The 20530-nt window shown below is 46.9% G+C and overlaps 1 protein-coding gene and 1 pseudogene across 4 annotated transcripts in view; both read left to right on the forward strand.

The window, feature by feature from the left end:
* Nucleotides 1–20530, forward strand: part of DLC1 (DLC1 Rho GTPase activating protein) — an 869826-nt gene that overhangs the window by 582204 nt on the left and 267092 nt on the right. The gene's annotated exons all lie outside the window — the stretch shown is intronic.
* LOC141166787 (zinc finger MIZ domain-containing protein 1-like) overlaps nucleotides 15236–20530 on the forward strand; it is a 99430-nt pseudogene continuing 94135 nt past the window's right edge.

Raw genomic sequence — 20530 nt, forward strand, 5'->3', positions numbered from 1 at the left:
TTCCCACCGTGAAGCATGGAGGAGGAGGTGTGATGGTGTGGGGGTGCTCTGCTGGTGACACTGTTGGGGATTTATTCAAAATTGAAGGCATACTGAACCAGCATGGCTACCACAGCATCTTGCAGCGGCATTCTATTCCATCCAGTTTGCGTTTAGTTGGACCATTATTTATTTTTCAACAGGACAATGACCCCAAGCACACCTCCAGGCTGTGTAAGGGCTATTTGACCAAGAAGGAGAGTGATGGGGTGCTACGCCAGATGACCTGGCCTCCACAGTCACCAGACCTGAACCCAATCGAGATGGTTTGGGGTGAGCTGGACCGCAGAGTGAAGGCAAAAGGGCCAACAAGTGCTAAGCATCTCTGGGAACTCCTTCAAGATTGTTGGAAGATCATTTCTGGTGACTACCTCTTGAAGCTCATCAAGAGAATGCCAAGAGTGTGCAAAGCAGTCATCAAAGCAAAAGGTGGCTACTTTGAAGAACCTAGAATATAAGACATATTTTCAGTTGTTTCACACTTTTTTGTTAAGTATTGTAGCGTCAGCGTCCCTGCCCCCTGCTAGGCAGGGACGCCGTTCCCCTCACCTCTCCTCTCCGTGCCCGGCGGCTTCCTCCCGCTCTGCTGGCAGCGCGCGCTGCTTCCCGGCCTCTGTGCTTAGGGCGCGCGCGCGCTCCCCCTCTCTTAAAGGGGCCGCGCGCGCCGTCCTAAGGAGTCCCCGGCCAATGGCCGGAGGACCTCTCCATATATAAGGCACCTCCTCCAAAATGGAGGTGCCCGAGCAATGTTGTTGCAAAGCCTTCACTCTGCTTCAGCCCTCAGGTCCTGTTGCCAGTGATCTGCCAGTCACCTGCCTGATTCCTGCCTGTTACCTGCCAGTCATCTGCCAGATTCCTGCTTGATACCTGCCTGATATCCGCTTACCAGCTTGCAAGCCTGTGGTCCGACGGTCTGCTCTCCGACACCTGTCAGTCTGTCTATGGACCAGCCTGCCCGCTCACCTGGGAGCGCTCACCTGTTACTTGCCTGCTAGCCTACCTGGAGGCTCTGCCGTCACTTGCCGTGACCACCTGCCTGTCCAGAGACTCTTGCCCGCTCACCTGGGAGCGCTCACCTGCTACCTGCCTGCTAGCCTACCTGGAGGCTCTGCCGTCACTTGCCGTGACCACCTGCCTGTCCAGAGACTCTTGCCCGCTCACCTGGGAGCGTCCACCCGCTACCTGTCTGCTAGTCTACCTGGAGGTTCTGCCGTCACTTGCCGTGACCACCTGCCTGTCCAGAGACTCTCGCCCGCTCACCTGGGAGCGCTCACCAGCCCGCTGCCCCTCTACCCAGAGACTGTCCCTGTCACTTGCCGTGACTGCCTGCCCGTCTTCCCTGGGAGCCACCCGCTTCCTCACAAGGACTGCCCCCTTGTATAGTTGCACAGAGGTTCCACCTCCCAGACCCGTTACAGTTTGCTCGGGCCATGGAACCCGATGGCCCCCAGATCTCCGATCTGCACCAGGAAGTCTTACGTCAGAAAACTCAGCAGGAGGTGGTACTGTCCTATCTACGGTCCGTTAACTCTCGTCTAGGCGCATTGTGTGACTCGTCTATGTCTACCTCTGGTCCAGCCGTGCCCATTCCTGCGGTACCGCAATCCAGTCCCTTCATGGTACCCGACTATGGACCTCGGCTTCTGGCACCTCCACGCTTTGCCGGCGAACCTACTTTAGCTTGGGGTTTCATAAACCAGTGCACCCTGCACTTTGAGCTATTGGCATACCAGTTCATCTCCGACCGGGCCAAGGTGGCCTTCATCATGTCCCATCTCACTGGGGAGGCACTGGCATGGCTAAATCCCCTGTGGGAGAGAGGGGATCCCCTGGTGTCCGACCTGCCGTCTTTCCTCGCTGCTTTCCGGAAAGTCTTCGATGAACCTGGACGGAAAACCTCTTCTGCCTCCTCTCTGCTACGTCTCCGCCAAGGGAGTCTCACCGTGGGCCAATATGCCATACGGTTCCGCACCCTCGCTTCTGAGCTTGCCTGGGAAAATGAGGCTCTGGTGTCCGTCTTCTGGGAGGGTCTTTCCGGTCGGATTAAGGACGAGCTAGCTGGTCGGGACATTCCTACCACTCTGGATGACCTGGTGTCACTAGCTACCCGGATTGGTATCCGGTTCCAAGAACGTGCCAAAGAGACTACCTGGGAGAAAGACTTTTGTTGCTCTGCTCCTACTTCCCTGAGACCTGCCTCTCAACCAGTCACTCCGCGGGCGCCCTCGCCTGAACCTATGCAGATCGACCAGACCAAGATGGTCAGATCTCGCCAAGAATCTCGCCGAGCCGAGGGAAGCTGTTTCTATTGTGGCAGTATGGAGCACTTCATCCGTTCCTGCCCGGAGAAGCCGGGAAACGCCAGTGTCTAGGACCGCTCGGAGTGGTCGTCCTAGACAAAAGTAAGCCCTCTCCGTCTCTGACTTTACCGGTCTCTATTGCTTGGGGAGAAAACCGTCACTTTGAACTCGCCCACCTGGATTCTGGAGCTGCTGGAAACCTCATCTCCCAGTCTCTGGTAGAGAGATACCATATTCCCACCAAGTCCCTGGCTGAACCATTATCAGTCGCCTCCGTGGATGGAAGACTTCTCTCGGGGACCATCCTGCTCGTCACTGAACCCATAACCCTGCAGGTGGGAATGCTGCACTCTGAGGAAATCTCATTTCATGTGCTGTCCGGACTTTCTCACTCCCTGTTGCTAGGTCTACCTTGGCTCCAGACACACGAACCTGTATTGAACTGGCGATCCGGTGAAGTACTCCGATGGGGTCCAGACTGCCATAGGACCTGCCTGGTTCCGGTCCGCCCAGCTCGCCCTCCGCCAACTCCAGCTAATTTACCAGGTCTCCCGGCTCCTTACTGGCCCTATGCGGACGTCTTCGGTAAGAAGGAAGCAGAGACGTTGCCACCCCATAGACCATATGACTGCCCGATCGACCTGGTACCTGGCACCACTCCTCCCCGTGGGCGTATCTACCCGTTGTCTGCAGCCGAGACCCGGGCCATGTCTGAGTACATTGAAGAGAATCTGGCTAGGGGATTTATCCAAAAATCTATCTCTCCGGCTGGAGCCGGATTCTTCTTTGTCAAAAAGAAAGACGGCTCGCTACGCCCCTGTATTGACTATAGAGGACTCAATCAGATCACGGTTAAAAATAAATACCCTCTTCCGCTCATCTCTGAGTTATTTGATCGTCTTAAAGGCGCCAGGATCTTCTCCAAGCTGGATCTACGTAGAGCGTATAACCTGGTCCGTATCCGTCAGGGAGACGAGTGGAAAACAGCATTTAATACCCGGGACGGACACTATGAGTACCGTGTGATGCCCTTCGGTCTCTGCAATGCTCCCGCCGTCTTCCAAGAACTGGTCAACGACATCTTCCGTGACCTTCTTTACTCCTGCGTGGTGGTATACCTGGACGACATCTTGGTCTTCTCTCCGGATCTTCCCACACACCGGAGGGATGTTCGTCAGGTCCTGCTTAGGCTCAGGCAGAACCACCTCTATGCTAAATACGAGAAGTGCCTTTTTGAGCAGACCTCTCTTCCTTTCCTGGGCTATGTTATCTCCCAGACAGGCTTGCGAATGGATCCCGAGAAGCTCTCTGCTGTCCTAAAGTGGCCCCGTCCGGAGGGCTTGAAGGCGATACAGCGATTTCTGGGCTTCGCTAATTACTATCGTCTCTTCATTCCTCACTTCTCGTCACGGACTGCGCCCATATCTGCGCTCACCCGTAAGGGAGCAAATCCCAAGGTATGGTCACCCGAAGCTGAGGAGGCCTTCCTTTCCCTGAAACAAGCCTTCTCCTCTGCCCCTGTGCTGCACAGTCCGGACTGCAACAAACAGTTCTACCTGGAGGTTGATGCCTCCTCCTCTGGAGCCGGAGCGGTGCTCACCCAGAAGTCTTCCTCCAGGAGAATGGTAACCTGCGGCTTTTTCTCTAAAATCTTCTCCTCCTCTGAGCGCAATTACTCCATAGGAGACCGAGAACTGCTTGCCGTTAAATTGGCGCTGGAGGAGTGGCGTTACCTGCTTGAAGGGGCTCTATACCCGGTGATCATCTATACGGATCACAAGAACCTGGCATATCTCCATATCTTCCTTTTGGAAGTGCATTGAGGTGAAGGGTACATTGCTGGAAAAGGAAAAAAAAAAAAAAACTCTTTAAATCTCTTTGTTTGCGAGTGTGAACGAGCTGCGTGTGTCCGGAGCGTAAGTGCGAACGAAATTTGCGAGTGTGAACGAGCTGCGTGTGTCCGGAGCGTAAGTGAGAACGAAAGTAAGTGTGTGACTTGTTTTTCAGTGACTTTGAATTCAGGGAGTTTAGAAGGGAGGACTTAGGACTGAATTGCTGACTGTATTTCATTCTTTCTTTACTTTACTTTTTACTTAATTAATCCACCTGACCTACTTATCTGATTCCCCCGTCCATACTTGATACTTAATTGATCCCCCGTCCATACTTAACTGATCCCCCGCCGATATCTAATTGATACACTTGCACATCCCTAATTGATCCCCGTCCATACACCTATATATAAATAATTGTGTTTTGTACTTGTGTATATATATACTGACTGTATCCCCATATTTAGAATGACGTCCATGTTGGCCGGAGCCGTGCAGTGTACATCTTGCGCAATGTATGCATTCCGTGAGCAACCGCTCGAGGATCCATACTGCTGCGAGAGATGTGAGCATATCGTGCACTTGGAAGCCCAAATTCTGGATCTAAGTGCTCAGATAGCGGTACTGAGGAGCATCGACAACATGGAACGGAGTTTGCTGCTCACCGAGCAGACACTCAATGGGTCAATACTGGGGGTGGAGCATAGAGGGGAAGTGCAGGCTGAACAGGCAGGGAGCTGGATAACAGTTAGGAGGGATAGAGGGAAGAAGTATAGGAAGGCTGGTTCAGAAACAGCATTATTGGAGCACGACAGATCCTCTGACCGCTGGGGGAGTGTATGCTCCAGTAATGAGGGGGAGGGGGGAAGTGTAGGGCAGGCAAGACAGGTTCTGGTAGTGGGTGACTCTATTATTAGGGGGACAGACAGGGCAATCTGTCACAAAGACCGGGATCGCCGAACGGTGTGCTGCCTCCCTGGCGCTCGAGTCCGGCACATCGCGGATCGGGTTGACAGGTTACTGGGTGGGGCTGGCGAAGACCCAGCGGTCATGGTCCACATCGGCACCAATGGCAAAGTGAGTGGTAGATGGAGGGTCCTTAAAAATGATTTCAGGGACCTAGGTAGGAAGCTTAGGGCAAGGACCTCCAAGGTAGTTTTCTCAGAAATACTACCAATCCCGCGAGCCACACAGGAGCGCCAACGGGAAGTTAGGGAGGTGAATAAGTGGCTAAAGAGTTGGTGCAAGGCAGAAGGGTTTGGGTTCATGGAGAACTGGGCCGACTTCGCGGTCGGCTACAGGCTCTACCGTAGGGACGGGCTGCACCTCAATGGGGAGGGTGCAGCGGTGCTGGGGAAGAAGATGGCTAATAGGTTGGAGGAGTTTTTAAACTAGAGACGGGGGGGGGACCAAGGAAATAGGTGGGATGTGAGGCAAGCAAGGGGGAAGGGGAGAAGTGAATATAATGAGGGTGGAGAGGGGGGTGGGGATAGTACAGTTAGATCGTTAGAGAAGAATAGGATGCTAAATAACCCCAAAGTTTTATCTTGCATGCTGACCAACGCAAGAAGCCTGACCAATAAGGCGGATGAGCTGCGGGCGCTTATATCGGAGGAGAGGTATGACATCGTAGGTATAACAGAGACTTGGCTAGACGATAGCTACGACTGGGCGGTAAATTTATTAGATTATAGTTTATTTAGAAGGGACCGGAAACAGGGGAAAGGCGGAGGAGTCTGCTTATATGTAAAGTCATGTCTAAAACCCAGACTAAGGGAAGATATAGGAGAGGGGGAAGAGGGGGTCGAGTCCATGTGGGTAGAGATAGAGGGGGCAAAAAATAATAATAAAATATTACTGGGGGTCTGCTATAAGCCACCAAATATAACAGAGGAGAATGAGAATCTGCTATTAGGACAAATAGACAAAGTAGCAAAACATAATGAAGTGATTGTAATGGGGGATTTCAACTACCCGGATATTGACTGGGAAACAGAAACCTGTAGATCTCAGAAAGGAAAAAGGTTCTTGACAAATATTAAGGATAATTATCTCTCCCAACTAGTGCAGGAACCAACGAGAGGGAAGGCCGTGTTGGACTTAATATTGACTAATAGGCCTGATAGAATAACTGAGGTACAGATAGGGGGGCACCTAGGTAATAGCGACCATAATATTATCGACTTCAAAATGCCCTTCAGTAGGGTTATCAATAAGGGAACAACAAAAACATTAAACTTTAGGAGGGCGAAGTTTGATCAGCTGATAGAAAACCTTCAACTTATTGACTGGGACAAAGTTCTTAATCAATGGAATACGAATAGTAAATGGGAAACCTTCAAAAGAATTCTGAATACTCAGTGCGAGAGGTATATACCGTATGGGAATAAAAGGGCCAGAAATAAGAGGAAACCAATATGGTTGAACAAGAACGTAAAAGGGGCGTTAAATAGCAAAAAAGAGGCATTCAAGAGATTAAAACAGGAAAACAGTAAGGAGGCACTAATGTGTTACAAGGAAAAAACGAGAACCTGTAAAAAACAAATAAAAATAGCGAAGGAGGAAACAGAGAGACGTATTGCTAGGGAAAGTAGATCAAATCCCAAACTGTTCTTTACGTATATAAATAGTAAAAGGATTAAATCGGATAATATTGGACCGATAAAAAGTGAGGAAGGCAAAATCATAGAGAAAGATGAGGATAAAGCTAATCTATTAAATAATTTTTTTTAGACAACTTTCACAAAGGAAATAGAACTAACAGGAGAAATGAGAAGTGACAAGCTTAATCCTCCACTAAGTATGACAAATCTAACCCAAGTGGAGGTACAGAAACGCCTCAGTAACATTAAAATAAACAAATCACCAGGACCTGATGGCATACACCCACGGGTACTAAGGGAACTAAGTAATGTGATAGACAGACCGTTATATCTTATATTTAAGGACTCTGTTGAAACTGGGCCTGTGCCACTTGATTGGCGACAGGCGAATGTAGTGCCAATATTCAAAAAGGGAGCGAAAAGTGACGCCGGAAACTATCGGCCGGTGAGTCTGACATCCGTTGTGGGCAAAATTTTTGAAAGCTTCATTAAAGAGGCAATTACGGAGCATCTTGATGCTAATAATCTATTAACCCCGAACCAACATGGATTCATGAGGAATCGCTCCTGCCAAACAAACCTGATTGACTTCTACGAGGAGGTTAGCTCTCGATTAGATCAGGGGGAACCAGTGGATGTCGTGTATCTCGACTTCTCAAAAGTGTTCGATAGCGTGCCACATAATAGGTTGGTATACAAAATGAGAATAATGGGGCTGGGGGAAAATGGCTGCAAGTGGGTAGCTAACTGGCTAAAGGATAGAAGGCAGAGGGTGGCTATAAATGGAATATTCTCAGATTGGGTAAGCGTCACTAGTGGGGTACCACAGGGGTCTGTACTAGGCCCAATGTTATTTAATATCTTTATTAACGACATAGTCAACGGGATAAATAGTAAAATATCAATATTTGCAGATGACACAAAGTTATGTAAAACAATTAATACAAAAGAGGACAGTGCAGACCTACAGAGGGATTTGGATAAGCTGGGTAGGTGGAGCATTAAATGGCAAATGAGGTTTAGCGAGGAGAAATGTAAGGTCATACATATGGGAAGGAAAAATGGAAGTCACCAGTACTCACTGAATGGGAAATCATTGGGGAATTCAGAGATGGAGAAGGACTTGGGCATCTTGATTGATGGCAAACTAAATTGGAGTGCCCAAAGTCAGGCCGCTGCTGTAAGGGCAAACAGGGTAATGGGATGTATCAGAAGAGGTATAGCTGCAAAGGATGAGAACATTGTTCTTCCACTGTACAAAGCACTGGTCAGACCACACTTGGAATACTGTGCTCACTTATGGGCCCCAATATATAGAAAGGATATAAATGAGCTTGAAAAGGTACAAAGGAGGGCAACAAAATTAATAAAGGGAATGGAGGGACTGCAATACCCAGAGAGGTTGGCAAAACTAGGATTATTCAGCCTGGAAAAGAGAAGGTTGAGGGGGGACATAATAAATGTGTACAAATATGTTAGGGGACAGTATAGAGATCTTGCCCGGGATTTGTTCAAAAGGAGGGATATTACGGTAACAAGAGGGCATTCACTAAGACTGGAAGAGAAAAGGTTTCAGCACCAGCATAGGAAGGGGTTCTTTACGGTAAGAGCAGTGAGAATATGGAATTCACTGAGTGAGGAGACGGTAATGTCAGATTCACTACACCAGTTCAAGCGGGGACTGGATGCATTTCTAGATACCAGGCAGATTTCAGCATATACTTAAAAATAAAATAAAATAGTATGTTGATACAGGGATTTATTCTGACTGCTGGTTTCAGAGTCGGGAGGGAATTTTTCCTCAGGTGAAGATTGGCTAAATAATTTGGGGTTTTTGCCCTCCTCTGGATCAACTTTAGCAATTACAGAACTAACAGGTCGAACTTGATGGACGCAAGTCTTTATTCGGCTTTACAAACTATGTTACTATGTTACTATGCCCAGAGACTTAATCCACGTCAGGCCCGGTGGTCTTTGTTCTTTGCCCGCTTCGATTTCATCCTTCATTTCCGCCCGGCGGACAAAAATGTCAAAGCTGATGCCTTGTCCCGATCCTTCCTGTCCTCCGACCAAGAGGAGGAGCCTATGCACATTATCGACCCCTCCAAGGTGATGAATGTGGCCCCCTTGGATTTGACTCGTCTTCCACCCGGCAAGACGTTTGTGGCGCCTCCAGACCGTGAGAGGGTTCTTCGCTGGGGTCATTCTTCTAAACTAGCTGGCCATGCCGGCCAAAAGAAGACCTTCCTACTCATTTCCCGGCATTACTGGTGGTCTACCCTGCGTAAGGATGTGGTAGACTTCGTCTCTGCCTGTTCATCTTGTGGCCGCAACAAAGTTCCCAGACGCTTACCAGCTGGTCATCTCCTGCCGCTTCCCATACCTGTTGCCCCGTGGCAACACATCGCTATGGACTTCATTACCGATCTTCCTGTCTCTGCCGGGTGCACTGTCATTTGGGTGGTCGCGGACCGCTTCTCTAAAATGGCCCACTTCATTCCCCTGCCTGGTCTTCCGTCTGCACCTGAGCTGGCTAAGGACTTTATTCGCCATATCTTCCGTCTCCATGGCCTACCCCTCCACATCGTGTCGGATCGAGGGGTTCAGTTTACCTCACGCTTCTGGAGAGCCACATGTAAACTGCTGGACATCACCCTGGACTTCTCCTCCGCTTACCACCCTCAGTCCAATGGTCAAGTGGAGCGGATCAATCAGATCCTTACCAGCTATCTCCGGCACTTTGTTAATGCCCACCATTCTGATTGGGTGGACCTCCTTCCTTGGGCCGAGTTCTCTTATAATAACCACGAGAGCGAATCCTCTTCCAAGTCCCCGTTCTTTATTGTCTATGGCCAGCACCCCCGGATTCCGTTTCCCGTCTCCGCCTCTGTGGACAACCCTGTCGCGCAGTCTCTTGTCAGCGAGTTTTCTACCATTTGGGAGAGTACCAGGTCTGCATTTCTTCAGTCCTCCGAGCGGATGAAGCGTTATGCTGACAAGAGACGTCTGGATCCGCCTCAATTCCGTCCGGGAGACAAGGTTTGGCTCTCTTCCAAACATGTACAGCTCAAGATACCCTCCTACAAGTTAGGTCCTCGCTTCATCGGTCCTTTCGAAATCCTCAGGCAAATTAATCCAGTGGCCTACAAATTAAAACTCCCGGCCACCTTACGGATTCCCAACTCCTTCCACGTATCTCTCCTCAATCCCGTTGTCTTTAACTCTTTTTCCAACAATCCAGGTACTCCTCCTGCTCCGGTTTCCGCTGAAGACGTCTTTGAGGTAGAGAGTATTCTGGCCACTAAGAGGGTAAGAGGAAAGACCTTTTTTTTGGTATATTGGAAGGGGTTTGGTCCTGAGGAGAGAACATGGGAGCCCCGGGAGAACATCCATGCCCCTCTCATCCTTGCTAAATTTCTCTCTGGCCTAAAAAAGGGGGGGCCTAAAGGGGGGGGTACTGTAGCGTCGGCGTCCCTGCCCCCTGCTAGGCAGGGACGCCATTCCCCTCACCTCTCCGCTCCGTGCCCGGCGGCTTCCTCCCGCTCTGCTGGCAGCGCGCGCTGCTTCCCGGCCTTTGTGCTTAGGGCGCGCGCGCTCCCCCTCTCTTAAAGGGGCCGCGCGCGCCGTCCTAAGGAGTCCCCGGCCAATGGCCGGAGGACCTCTCCATATATAAGGCACCTCCTCCAAAATGGAGGTGCCCGAGCAATGTTGTTGCAAAGCCTTCACTCTGCTTCAGCCCTCAGGTCCCGTTGCCAGTGACCTGCCAGTCACCTGCCTGATTCCTGCCTGTTACCTGCCAGTCATCTGCCAGATTCCTGCTTGATACCTGCCTGATATCCGCTTACCAGCTTGCAAGCCTGCGGTCCGACGGTCTGCTCTCCGACACCTGTCAGTCTGTCTATGGACCAGCCTGCCCGCTCACCTGGGAGCGCTCACCTGTTACTTGCCTGCTAGCCTACCTGGAGGCTCTGCCGTCACTTGTCGTGACCACCTGCCTGTCCAGAGACTCTTGCCCGCTCACCTGGGAGCGCTCACCTGCTACCTACCTGCTAGCCTACCTGGAGGCTCTGCCGTCACTTGCCATGACCACCTGCCTGTCCAGAGACTCTTGCCCGCTCACCTGGGAGCGTCCACCCGCTACCTGTCTGCTAGTCTACCTGGAGGTTCTGCCGTCACTTGCCGTGACCACCTGCCTGTCCAGAGACTCTCGCCCGCTCACCTGGGAGCGCTCACCAGCCACCAGCCCGCTGCCCCTCAACCCAGAGACTGTCCCTGTCACTTGCCGTGACTGCCTGCCCGTCTTCCCTTGGAGCCACCCACTTCCTCACAAGGACTGCCCCCTTGTATAGTTGCACAGAGGTTCCACCTCCCAGACCCGTTACAAGTATATAATTCCACATGTGTTAATTCATACTTTTGATGCCTTCAGTGTGAATGTACAATTTTCAAAGTCATGAAAATACAGAAAAATCTTTAAATGAGAAGGTGTGTCCAAGCTTTTGGTCTGTACTGTATACTGTGTGTATATATATACAGTTATATGAAAAAGTTTGGGCACCCCTATTAATCTTAAGCTTAATGTTTTATAAAAATTGGTGTTTTTGCAACAGCTATTTCAGTTTGATATATGTAATAACTGTTGGACACAGTAATGTTTCTGCCTTGAAATGAGGTTTATTGTACTAACAGAAAATGTGCAATCTGCATTCAAACTAAATTTGACATGTGCATAAGTATGGGCACCCTTATCATTTTCTTGTTTTAAATACTCCTACCTACTTTTTACTGACGTACTAAAGCACTTTTTTTGGTTTTGTAACCTCATTGAGCTTTGAACGTCATAGCCAGGTGTATGCAATCATGAGAAAAGCTACTTAAAGTGGCCACTTGCAAGTTGTTCTCCTGTTTGAATCTCCTCTGAAGAGTGGCATCATGGGCTCCTCAAAACAACTGTCAAATGATCTGAAAACAAAGATTATTCAACATAGTTGTTCAGGGGAAGGATACAAAAAGCTGTCTCAGAGATTTAACCTGTCAGTTTCCACTGTGAGGAACATAGTAAGGAATTGGAAGAACACAGGGACAGTTCTTGTTAAGGCCTGAAGTTGCAGGCCAAGAAAAACATCAGAAAGGCAGAGAAGAAGAATGGTGAGATCAGTCAAGGACAATCCTCAGACCACCTCTAGAGAGCTGCAGCATCAACTTGCTGCAGATGGTGTCACTGTGCATCGGTCAACTATACAACGCACTTTGCACAAGGAGAAGCTGTATGGGAGAGTGATGCGAAAGAAACCGTTTCTGCAAGTACGCCACAAACAGAGTCGGCTGAGGTATGCAAAAGCACATTTGGAGAATTCAATTTCTTTTTGGAAGAAGGTCCTGTGGACTGATGAAACCAACATTGAGTTGTTTGGTCATACAAAAAGGCGTTATGCATGGCGGCAAAAAAACAGAATTCCAAGAAAAACACTTGCTACCCACAGTAAAATTTGGTGGAGGTTCCATCATGCTTTGGGGCTGTGTAGCCAATGCCGGCACCGGGAATCTTGTTAAGGTTGAGGGACGCATGGATTCCACTCAGTATCAGCAGATTCTTGACAATAATATTCAAGAATCAGTGATAAAGTTGAAGTTACGCAGGGGATGGATCTTTCAGCAAGACAATGATCCAAAACACCGCTCCAAATCTACTCAGGCATTCATGCAGAGGAACAATTACAATGTTCTGGAATGGCCATCCCAGTCCCCAGACCTGAATATCATTGAACATCTGTGGGATCATTTGAAGAGGGCTGTCCATGCTCGGCGACCGTCAAGCTTAAATGAACTGGAATTGTTTTGTAAAGAGGAATGGTCAAAAATACCTTCATCCGGGATCCAGGAACTCATTAAAAGCTACAGGAAGCGACTAGAGGCTGTTATTTTTGCAAAAGGAGGATCTACTAAATATTAATGTCACTTTTCTGGTGAGGTGCCCATACTTATGCACCTGTCAAATTTTGTTTGAATGCAGATTGCACATTTTCTGTTAGTACAATAAACCTCATTTCAAGGCAGAAACATTACTGTGTCCAACAGTTATTACATATATCAAACTGAAATAGCTGTTGCAAAAATACCAATTTTTATAAAACATTAAGCTTAAGATTAATAGGGGTGCCCAAACTTTTTCATATAACTGTATACACACATACACATGTATATATATATTTGTGTGTGTGCATGTGCCACTTTATGCCACATAATAAAGCCTGCACAGAAAACACGGTTCCTGAGTCTACTTCCAGAAGCGGCCGAGTGAGGCGTCATACCACATATATATATTGCGGTATGATGCCTCCTTTGGCCGCTTCTGGAAGTAGACTCAGGAACCGTGTTTTCTCTGCGGGCTTTATTATGTGGCATAAAGCTCCGTATTCCAGCAAAAATAAACACAGCCTTACTGGCAAAACAACAAAACAAAAAAATAAACGATAACACAGTCCATAGCAGTATGGGATTAGCCACACAGGTTGTAGTCCCAGCTTTCAGCTCCTCTCTGAGCTGTTGCCTTCCAGTCTGGAGTAATTGCCACTCCAAACTCAGCAAGAGAAAAAAAAATGGTGACTGAGCATTTAAACCTTGCTCAGCCACACCGTGAGTGGAGGTATGGGGAATGACTTCCCTCTCATCTCTACGTCATTCCCAAAAAACCACACCTTTTAAAAGAGTTAACCTCCAGTATATAACATGCTGGCAGAAAGTCTATTGGTTTCAGTTCGCACAGGCCAGCAAACTGCGTGACACATACCTTCCCTCATATACCATACTAGTGACTCTGTTACAATATATACAGTATATACACACATATATAATTTTTAGAAATCATTAACATTGCTGGGGGTATTAATACAAGTTTAATGCTTTCTAACTCCTGGTTACCTAAACGATAGATAGATAGATAGATAGATAGATAGATAGATAGATAGATAGATAGATAGATAGATAGATAGATAGATAGATAGATAGATAGATAATAGGTGAAGTTGCTATAGAGGATATTACAGAGGGAGAACACAGTGCATGATTGGTACTAGCTAAAGAAAAGGTTGTTCCAACATCTATAGTGCTGGCAGTCCTCGTAGGCCACGGCCACACTATCAGTATTTGGTCAGTATTAGGTCAGTATTTTTTCTCAGGAGTGGAATCCAAAACCAGGAGTGGGTGATAAATGCAGAATTGGTGACTTGTATCTATTATACTTTTTCTCTGATTGTTCCTCACCTAGTTTTGGCTCCCACTCCTGAGAAAAATACTGACCAAATACTGATAGTGGGCTGTGGCCTTAGGAAGTGACTCTATCTACTCAAAATGAATGGATGGCAAGAAAGAGCAAACCGGCTTCAGAGCAGTCTGTGACAAAATAAGAATGACATGTGCCCAAAAGACCATTTTGACACAATATGTGGCATGACTACCACATGCCCATGCTTCATTTTTGTTTTTGTACTTTCAAATCACTTGATTTGATTTGAAAGGTAATTTGATAAATAAGCAGATCACTTTATTTAAAGATTGTGATTTTCTCTCTCTGCTATTGCTCTCCAGCTGTCAAACCACATACAGGCATAAAATAAAGGTGGGCTTTCAGTTTGGACAGGCAAACTATTGGATTAAGAAATGAGAAAAGGGAAGTCCCAGATAATATAGTGCTGGCAGAATACTTTTGAAGTGGGACTTCCTACTAAAAAATATTAAAAAGCAGTAATTCAAAGTAAACTGCAAAATGTCAGTGGGTTACATAAATTCCACTGAGAGACAATTAGATGAAATTGCACAATAAATAGTTTGTGCACCCTGAGACATCTTGGCTCATAAATTTAATTTTCTAGTTAGTTTATGAGTTTGCAGTGCACATCCTCATTGATGCTTAACTGTCTGCACACATAGTGATCCACAGTTCACTCCCCTAATGTCACCAAAGTGAGCAGAGCATGTATTATTACACCCAGGTGGGTATGGGAGTATGGACCATAAACTGTAGAATTTGTTAAATATCATTGTCGTCTCGTTATTTTTTGCATCATTATAAAATCAGTGTAGTTCATTATAAAGAAACCAATGTATATTCTGTAATAATGTAATGATAAAGATGATTATTAGTCCAGTAAAACATATGGAAAAACCATGTAAAGTGTATAGGGGCCTCCTGATTCCCTCCTAACGGGATGATCTTGGGTGAAGATAAGGATGTATGCTTAGAATTCAGTTGTTCTACGGGAAGATAAACTGTGGACAGAATCATCTGCTTTCTCTGCTCTCCTGATACCAACCCTTTATGTGTATGGGGGAGCTCGGAGAGATATGTAGCGTCTATGGTCAGCTTAATACTAAGGTAGCAAGTTCAGATGGTTTATGTTGATAACACATGTAATATTCACTTTAATGGATATCTCACAGTGCCTAGGCTGCGCTCGCAGGAATGAAGAATCTTCGATGGTCTAAAATTAAGGTTTTTATTACATTAACACATTTCGGCGCATTTTTCAAGGTAAAAAAATAAGTCATTGGTTTTTTTTTACCTTGAATAAGGTGACAGTCTGGCACCAAGATGCATTGATGTAATAAAAACCTTATACCATCGAGGATTCTTCATTCCAGCAAGCACAACCCATGTACCGTGATATCTCCACTAAAGTGAATTGCTATCTGGATGAGTTTTTCTTCCAGCCACGAATTCTAAGGCTCTTAAAGGTGTTGTGTCCCTACACAACCACCCCAACAGGTGAGCACTCCCTTCACTCTCACCAGCTCTTGCAGTATTGCCCTATTGTGCCCTTATGTTCCAACCAGACCTCAGCAACACAAATAATATGGCTCATTTACAAGTGCTGAATAGTCTTATAATCCTGGATCCAATATTTGCATGTGCTCACAAACCGATTGCCCATGATGCTACAAACCACTGTGATGGTGATGGTGACGTGCAGGCCCAATCGTAAATGTAACTTCACAATAGTTTGATTAAACATTTCCTATTGTTTTATGTCTGCACTCGTCAGCAGACCTATGGTTCTCCATGGTTACAGACTACAAATGAACCTCTTGTGTAGTCAGATCCCACAGTCATATTCTTTTCTATCTGTCCCTTAGTTTCTGATAACCTAAAAAAAATGTCGCTAAAAGTAGGGAGCCGATGGAAAAGACATAGGACGTCAGGATAAGACTACACAGGGAGTGCTAATAAGAAGCAGAAGTCTGGCATTAGCTGTGGAGCTAACTTCACATCGACAGCTCCTTGGCCAGTGGAGACGGAACGCCCCCTTCAAAGCTCCTAAGCTCACTGCCGAGCTGTCAACTCGACAGTGCTGCAGCCAATGGCAGAGACTCTCTGGTGGACCTGGGGAAGGTGAGTACAGAATAGGTTGCTGTTTTTTAACAAACTGGAGCTGGAATTATAATTCATACATACAGTTTACAGCTTAATCCAATAATTATTGGACTTCTATAGATTGACCGAACTTCTTACTTACAGGGTATTAACAGATACCTTATCTCTGTATTACATGTAGGATTTCTATACCATGTACAGTGAATTTGGACCTATCTTGTAAAGCTATCATATTAACATGCAGCTATGGGGTTAATGTGCCGGTTAATAGCGTTCTGACACTGTGCGACTGCCGCACTGAGAGCCCCACTGCCGGGAGAAAATTAACTTTATTCCCCACAGCAGCTTTTTACTTTCAGTCACGAGGGCGGAGCTGGTGCGGGTTCAGTCACTGTTCTGTGTATAGAGAGTGGCAGATGTAACCGCACCCCCAGCACTGACTGACAGCCAGCTCTAATGCTGATCGAGCTGTTAGTCATTGCCGGGGGCGCGCTTTCTATACACAGAATGGTGACTGAAACCGTGCCGGGCGCTGCCCCCTTGACTGAAAGCCAAATGCCGCCACGGGGGGAATAAGCATAGCGTGGGTCTCAGTACTCGGTGTCAGAATGCTATTAACCCCATATTTACATGACAGGTTCACTTTAAAACGATAAAGGTATTTTGCAAGCAAGCCTTTTTTTTCCTGCCCTGATATGTATTCCACATGATTCTTCTAAATGCTTCTGTCCATTAAGTTCCTGTCTTCAAGATGCAGCCTTGGTAAATTAATGGTGCATTACAGCTAAGTAAAGCTGGTACATAACAGAAAAAAAGCATGAAAAACCAAAGGGGAAAGCAGTAATGAGATGTAGTCTTGTTGGCTTCTGTCCCAGACTGCAGTGTCAACATTTTCATGTCCTCCTAATAAAGATTATGTTCTAGGGTTTTGTAAAGTGATAGCTTTTATCTCTCAGTTATGTGAATGAGGGCGGCTTACACAATGCAGGCACGAAATACAGTAGATGTGAAATTCAACTTACAAATGGATTACGATGAATCATTGTCTATTATATTGAATAGAACAAGCAAATTGTCACATTGTTCCTGCACAGTAATCTGATAAGGAGGGTACTCTGAGTGACCACCGCTGCATCACGTGGGTGGTCAGATTAACGTCACACCACCGTCAGTAACATTGCCGTAATGTGGTTCAGAGCCCCATGGAAACTGGCCTGTTAGAATTATTGGCCTCCTGAGGGCATTGCAGTTAATTTGGGGGGGGGTCAAGGTGCACTTTGAGAAGATTGAAGAAGTAGAGGGGGAAAGACTGGCAGCTATTTTTTTCATTTTACCCAAAGGGGAAGAGAGAGATGATTTGAAATTGAAATTAAAAATATTCTTTATTTATAGGAAGCAGCAGCTGCAAAAGCAAATAAGACATTCAGATGTATAAAAAGAGAGAGCTAAAAACCTGTGATCCCACTGTGATAATGTTTTATTACCCCTTTATACATCACTTGTGAGGCCACATCTAGAATATGGGATCCAGTTTTGGTCTCAACATTTTAAAAAGGAAATTCATAATTTAAAGTCTATTCAAAGGCGGCAACTAGATTATTACAAGGGATGGAGGCCTCTCATATGATGAGAGGTTTGATAAGATGGTCTTGTTTAGCTTAGAAAAAAAATACCTTAGAGGGGATCTCAAATATATGTGGGGTCAATACAAAGGACTGGCACATGACTTATTCCTTCCAAGCACCTTACAAAGGACCAGGGGACACTATGAACAACTAAATAAAAAGGGTTCTTTACAGTTACAGCAGTCAGCCTCTAGGATGGCCTATCCCAAGAGGTAGTAATGGCAGATGCTATATGAGCATCTGAAAAAGGCTCTAATGCTTTTCTCATAACAATTGGAATTGTGGGTTATTGTGAAATAGCAATAGGTGTAATTGATGGAGAAAGGTTGAACTTTATGGACTTATGTCATTTAAAACCTATGTACAGTTGAAACCAGAAGTTTACATACACTATATAAAAAGACACAGATACATGTTTTTCTCAAGATCTGACATGAAGTCAGAATAATATATGTAGCAAAAGGGTGGTACCCAATAGTAGAAGATAATTAGCAGAGGGTAAAACAATGTCTCTTTATTATAACCTTAATTAAAACAGCTTAGTGCTGGACAGTACTGTACACAAAGCACATAAAAGACACACACGGTGTACTAAATGGAAAAATACAAATGCTAGGTCAGCCTAGATGGGACTGACCTAACTAGCATGAGTGATATTTATTGCATATAATGAAACCCCCAGCAAAATGAGGCCCTCCAAACAAAAATGTGTCTCAACGGTGGGCATGAAAGACATTAATAATGTGGAAGTCATGTGACATGTAACCACCATAGATTTAAAGACACAGTACACACAGACTGACGCACTATATACTTCCACTGGTTGAAAACCAAACGATAATCCGAGTATGATGATGGGTAGTGGTTAGGCAATATCATATACCACTAGAACCATACAAAATTATCATATCCAATTGTACCAAGAACAAACCAGTGCACATTGAAGGACACCTGGTCACAGAATAGCAACAATATATCTATGTTAGTGGGTACAGCCACGTCTTATAATATGTTGTACATCCACATAACTACTAGAATTGCGAAAAATAGGCAGGAGACTTCCATAGCTTAGTGGAAAGAAATATCTACCTATCTTCCCTATATTGTTAGCAGTGCTCCAGCTTCAAAGGCGGGCTCCAGACGCGTTTCTCCTTTTATCTTCAGGGGCGTGCATAGCCCATTCATAGCCCAAAGTTCTACGCCATCACAGAGGTACATATGGCAAAGGAGAAACGCTCTCACCTCTACTGTCGTGCTGATTTTGCTAGGCCTGCATTTGCTGGACCTATATTGCCAGACCTCTCTTGCCTGCCTATCCTAATGCTTTACTATATGGCTTCTGCCACTGCACAACTGTAACACGGGTACTTTAGATGCAGCGACACAGAAACACAGAGCAGCCAATACAGGGTTAATAAACAGGAGAAGTTTATAATAACCGGGTCAATCTCCACACAGGGAGAAACAGGGGAAAATATGGGGGAAAACAAGGGAAGTAGCAGGTAAAAGTCTTTAACTGACAGTTCACAGTTTAACTAGATATAGCAGAGTCGAACCGGTTGTAATCGACAGTTTTTACACTTAGCTGACTCTTTTCCTCCACAAGGCAGTTGCCAGCTGAGGCCGGTGTTGATTTCTTCAGGCTTCCCCGCCCAAACAGTGCTCCGTCTTCTGGCGGCAGCGGGCGGTCTCCAGTCTCCTAGTCCATAACACGGCACCTCACGTGCTCGGCTCCACAAACCCTGCGTCTCTTCTCTAGCCGGCTTGACTCCTCCAGTCCACTGCACTCGGCTCTTGCTCCCAGTACTGGAGCCAGGAGCCTGGACCCTCTCACACTGCTCTCCTGAGCGGGACCCCGCTCTCCCTTTCCCACGCAAAAGTCCTCGTCTCTCCCTCTCTCTAGCCACGCCACCAGTTTTCCGGTCACCTGACCTCCCAGCTCTCACTCTGCCCACGGACTATGACTCTCCCGTATCACACCATTCTGTAACATATGGGCTAGCATCTCCTTAACCTCTTTATACATCTGGGGAGGTATCTGCCGGTATCTCTCCCGCACTGGGGCAGCGCTCCCCATGGGAATCTCGTGGATAATGGCTTCGTTGCAACCAAAATCATCCTCATGGCGAGCAAAGACTTCCTGGTACCGCTCCAGTACCTCCTCAACCTGCTGCACCTGTCGAGGTGTAAGTCCCATCAATTCAGCCCGCATTCATTCTAGGATTCTTCGTCCCCCCTTCGCACTAGCCCGGTGGGATTCCGGTGGCACGGTGACCGCCAGAGTCCAGGGGTCTCCTCGTACAACAGACAGCTGTACCACATCAGGTCGCACCAACTTCTCTGGCATTCCCAGAATCTGGGCTATTTCCACCCTGGGAGAGAGTGTGAGATCATCTTTGCCCAGATTAACACACCGCACTATAACATTGCCACCCTGAACGGTGGCCAGTATCCGAGCCACCAAGAGTCCGGGGGGTACTTTGTCCATCGATGTTGGTTCTATCTGAACTTCGACCTCCTCAAGAGGTGTGCAGGCCCGTGCGGATATTATGAGTACAGTTTGTCCGGGCGGTAAGGTGAGCGCCGTAGCTACTGGCACTATTATTTTCCCCAGGATCTTCCCTTCGACGTCTCCTGAGCCTGGGCAGCTCGGATTAGTTGTTGAAAGACCCTCCTTTGGGGGGTTCGCTGGTCCCACTGGTCTAGAGGAATCTCCTTCGGCTCACTAATCAGGATTTGCCCGATCTCTTTCAGCACATTC

The sequence above is a fragment of the Phyllobates terribilis genome, unplaced genomic scaffold (assembly GCF_046119375.1).
Source record: "Phyllobates terribilis strain yellow unplaced genomic scaffold, ASM4611937v1 Scaffold_1__5_contigs__length_1240528914, whole genome shotgun sequence".
Classification (NCBI taxonomy): domain Eukaryota; kingdom Metazoa; phylum Chordata; class Amphibia; order Anura; family Dendrobatidae; genus Phyllobates; species Phyllobates terribilis.